This window comes from Mustelus asterias, chromosome 18, assembly GCF_964213995.1.
Source record: "Mustelus asterias chromosome 18, sMusAst1.hap1.1, whole genome shotgun sequence".
Lineage (NCBI taxonomy): Eukaryota > Metazoa > Chordata > Chondrichthyes > Carcharhiniformes > Triakidae > Mustelus > Mustelus asterias.
Genome location: NC_135818.1, coordinates 50,497,266 through 50,502,376, shown reverse-complemented (window position 1 = coordinate 50,502,376; position 5,111 = coordinate 50,497,266). Strand labels below are relative to the sequence as shown.

Genomic DNA, 5,111 nt, shown 5'->3' with positions numbered 1-5,111 from the left:
AAGTCCTGCCCCCGAGAGCTGCCAGACAATCAGGTGGCTGGCAAATCTGGTGCCAACAGTGCCACTGGGAGTGGTGGCTACTCCTGGGACTGCAGTACACGCCTAACATGATAGTCACTGGACCTGGATAAGAAGCAAATGAGTGGGTCTCACCAGGACTTTTCCGACAAGGTGGGGCGGGATGGGATGGGATGAGGGCTGGCAGGAGGGGGAAGATAGGAGTCTGTTGGGTATAGGGTGTCTGAATGTGAGGCACACTCCCCCAATGCGTAACAAGGGTGCCCAATCGCCATGTGGCACCTCAAACCACCGATAAAATGCCAGCTACTGTGCAAGGAAGCCTTTTAGTGGCCATAATTGGCTACTTGAGGGATTCAATTGATTTAGGCTTAGAAGGGCTGCCTTACACCTCCCCACAACTGGCAAAACACCAGCGGAGGCTGGTTTGTGATGGGCATAATGGCACCCAACCACCCTGCCATGCCCACTCCCCCCACCCCGCCAACTCTGGGGTGGGGTGGTGTAAAATTCCAGCCATGCTATGAACATGGGACGATACTTGAACATACATGCAGCGGAATTGTTCACACAAGGCCTCTCCATCTGAATGCCGTTCTTTATGTATTAGATTATTGTCAGATTCTGTAGTTAATCTTCAAGTATGTTCTGAATAATTCATTCCATTGTTTTATCCGGGATTAACATGAGTCTGAATCGCCGCTAATTGAGCTGCTCTGTCACCGTCTTTGAAAATAGGTTGTGTTGCCCGGTATCCAAAACAAGTGACAGCAAATGGCAAAACAATTATTTCCAAGTTTCCAGCCTGTGATTCCACTCACGAAGCTTTGGTGAGAGGAAGTTGTTTTTCAGAAACGTATCGGCATTTGTTCTCTTAGCGATGCACCATATGCTGCTCCAGTTTACTATTCTTATGGAGAACTGATCAGGCTCTCAAATGGTTTTTGCAGTCCTGTAACAGGTCCATCTAAGGCTGCTCCAAAATAAAATATGTTCCAAAATAATCGAAAGCGGCCAAACAAAAAAGATCCACCTGCTTTCTTTAAAGAAGACCTCTTGTTATTTATTTTGGAGATGCCAAACTTCTGGCAGCGGAGATGAGTTTGTATTCTCACACAGCTGGTTTCAGCTCTTTTTATCACTCCTCAGAGTTTGAACTTTAGTTTAATGGAACTTCAAGACTGCAGTGCCGCGTACACAAATGAAAAGAGTTAAGAAATCATGCTCCACTCGAAAGACCATCTAAAGGTCATCCTTTTCTACTGCATTATGTATAAATGTTAATGTTGGCGTTCAGCCACAAGGGACCAGGTGGACCTTATAGGCACCCCAATATTCAATTATTCAATTCCTGGCCAGGTACAAAATGGGTGGCCAACACTCGAAAATTATTCCAACAATCAGCAGACTATATGACAATGGAGTGTATAAAAGAAGATTTGTTTCATATCAGTGGAATAATAATCCAGGGGCTCAGACGAATAATCCCAAGAACATGCATTCAAAAGCTGCCTTTGCATTTTGAGAAAGTGAATTAAAAATCAGTACATAAACAGCTGATATTAATAAGGCTGCCAGATTGTCGGGGAAAGCCAATTAGTTCACTAATATCCTTTATGGATTGTAACCTGCTGACCTTGCCCAGTCCAGCCTTTGTGTGACTCCAGTTGCACAGCGATGCAGTTGACTCTTAACTATCCTCCGAAATGGCCTAACAATTCAGGGGAACTGGGAATGGGTAATAAATGCTGGCCTTGATAGTGACGTGAATGAATTAAAAGGAAGCCTTGTGGCACAGTTGATAGCGGCCCCACTTCTCGACCAGAAGCTTCTGGTTTGAGTCCAACGCCAGGACCTGTTGGCCACGGAAGGAATGTTCAACTCAATGATAATCAGCTCAGGAATCCTTCCACCACTTCCCCCAATATTCCCCAAAGGAAAAAAAACTGCCTGGGTGTGAAGATAGGCTAACAAACACCAACAATGAATTAAAACAAGGCTGATCCTGACATCCCCGTAAGAATTACTAGCAGAAATCATTGGGTGTTATTGTTCCTCCTTTGCTTAGCAGCACCAAAGCATCTTTGTCATTGAAGTCAGCAAATCAGACTAGAAATCAAGTCTTTAGGCCGGTGTAGTTGGGCAGTGTAGTCAGCACTGTCTACAGTACTGAGATTGAGGTTTGCAGGATGTGGCTTCTAATTCTCCCAAATCATCTGACGTTATTGTCAAATATCAGAAATAAGATTGGAAAATGTAACGGTCACAAAGAACTCATCACAAGGTAGGACCATCCCCATCACCAAGTTACAGTAAAGGAGCTGTTGTTGTCTAATTCCAGTGTTAATAATAGATTATTGCAATCCACTTGAGCTCATCTAAAACTCTGCTGCCCATTTGCCCCTTTACACACAATCCCATTAACCATCACCCCCGTGCTCACTGAGCAACATTTGCTCCCAGTCCAGTAATGACTCGATTTTAAAATTTTTATTCCTATCATCAAATTCCTCTATTTCTGTAATCTCCAGCAGCCATAAAATCCTCCACATTCTCTGCACTCCAGGCCTCTTACACATTCCCAATCTTCTTTCTTGCATCAGTAGCAGTCAGCTGTCCTTAACTCTGGATATCTCTTTCCCTAAACATCTCTCCCTAAATCTCTATTTCTCTCTCTCATCTTTCAAGATGCTCCTTAGACTTGCTCGTTGATCAAGAAGATAAGAAATAGAAGCAGGAGTAGCCCACATGACCTCTTGAGCTATTAGTTCCTTGTTCTTGGTTTCGCATTCATTTGATAACACTCCTGTGAAGCTCTGTGGAATACTTGAATACAGTACGGTGCTATATGAATGCAATTGGTACTCCAGTTCACAGAAAAGAATGAAGTTGTTGCCTTTGCTAACTTTAATGCAAAACGTATAACTGACATTCAACCACTGTATGCTTTACTTCCTCATTAACAATTGTGAAGACGTTGGCCTAGAAATTAGAGCATGTTTGTACAGGAGGTATAGGGGTTGTTCTGACCATCCAACTTTCCAATGTTGTACATATGAAGGCAAGCTTTTTCTCAAGTCAGGCCTCCTGCAAGATCAACCTCTGCTGAAAAGTATACCCTGTAAGATCCGCTGACAACTCAGGAAGGAGCAATCTGTGTGATTATTCTTTCTCCTGTACCAACTGACTCCTCATTAACACCCCCTCCCCCCCCCCCCCCCCCACCCCCTCCCCCCACCTCCAGTTGGTGCCCCTATATTTACAGTTCTTAATGCTTTACTCTGTGTTTCCTCTTAGGTTCAGCATAATCTTCTCCAATGGTCTGCGAATTTATGTGAGTGTAAGTGATGACAGTTGGTGCATAATGACTGGCGCTCTACTTAAGGTTTCACCAGGACAAAGATGCAAAGATTCGTTCTTATTATCAAATTTCTCTGTGGCTCACTCCACTCTATTTCTGTAATCCTCCAAATTCTCGACATTCCAGGCCTTTCAGACATTCCTAATGTTCTTTGCTGCACCTTTGAGGGTCGTGCCTTCAGCTGCCTAGGCCCTAAACCTCCCCTCTCAACCTTTCTCTATATTTCTCTCTCGTCTTTCAAGACCATTCCAGACGGGTTTTTATGTGCATGTAGGAAGGATGACTACATCTTCTCAAAACCTTGCTATGTTTCCAGTAACCACCATCTATTCTATTTACAGTTCTCTTTGGAGTTTCTCATTGTTGTTCTGTGGCTGCAGCAGAGGCCCTCAGAACTTTCTCTGTTTATATATTCAAAAAGAATGGCTGCTTTCTAAATATTTTTTCAATTCTTTTGCTGCCCAGGTGCCAACTAATATAATGTAATATAATATAATATATAATAAATATAATATATATACATATATGTGTACTGGTGATTGAAGGTGGAAAGAGCAGTTAATAAAGTATACTGTATTCTGGTTTTATTATTGATAGGTGTTGCATATTCATAGTGTTTCTAGTGTATCCTCAGTAGCAGCTTTGCAGTGGCACAGGGGCACTTTAAGAGACTGATCACGTGATGTCATCAGCTGTTTGCGCGGGTGAACGGGCAGTGTAACATACAGCCTGTAGTGTTAACAGATGGCCGGTTAGCTCAGATGGTTGGTGTGTGGTGCTAATAATGCCAAGGTTGTGGGTTCGATCCCCATACCGGCCAAATGGAATTGCCTATCCCTGCGCCATCCTGGCTGATACATTGTTCAATGAAGATCCCTTGGGTTAGCACTGCTGCCTCACAGCGCCTGGGTTTGATTCCGCCTTGGATCACTGTCTGTGTGCACATTCTTCCCGTGTTTGCATGGGTTTCCTCTAGGTGCTCTGGTTTCCTCCCACAATCCGAAAGATGTGCTGGTTAGTTGCATTGGCCATGCTAAATTCTGCCTCAGTGTACCCAAACAGGTGCCGAAGTGTGGCGACTAGGGGATTTTCACAGTAACTTCATTACAGTGATAATGTAAGCCCAATTGTTACAGTAATAAATAAACTTTAAACTTAAATCTTCTAAATAAAGCTCGTAATTTGTTTGAACTTCCCAGGCCCGCAGACTTAATTTTAAAACCTCCAGGTAAAAACTGGCGACGAGGTGGGCGAGCAACATTTGAAGGCACCAGAAAAGAAAACTAAATAATTAAAATCACCGCTACATGAAAGCCAGCAACGGGGGAGCCAAACACCATTTGCAGCCACCAGAGGAACAGAAAAATCATCGAAGAATCCGAAGAAAACAACTTAGGAAAGAAACCCACCACATGCTCCGCCCGAAATGATCTGTAACGGTACTGGGAGCGCCGTGAGTAGCAGGTACCCTGCTACAGCACACGTCGAGCTGGAGCTGCTGTAAAACACAAAGGTAAACATACTGCGCTCAGGTTGTGCCTTGTTTTGGGGAGAAAGGAAGCCAGATGGTGCTAAAAATCTGTGGCACATCACGCACACACGCAGGTCCTTCCGTAGTGATAAATGACAGGAAGTTTTGGTGCTGTGGGATTGTTTGATGAGAATACAGAATGATGGAGCTCATACACAGAGAGATTTGACTATTTTGTCCAAGCAAACAAGATAGCTGCAG

The 5,111-nt window shown here is 43.8% G+C and overlaps 1 non-coding gene across 1 annotated transcript; it reads left to right on the top strand.

The window, feature by feature from the left end:
- Positions 1 to 4,125: 4,125 nt before the first annotated feature.
- On the top strand, positions 4,126 to 4,199 carry trnai-aau (transfer RNA isoleucine (anticodon AAU)). Its single transcript has one exon. It is a non-coding gene; the product is annotated as a tRNA-Ile (tRNA).
- The last annotated feature ends 912 nt before the right edge of the window (positions 4,200 to 5,111 follow it).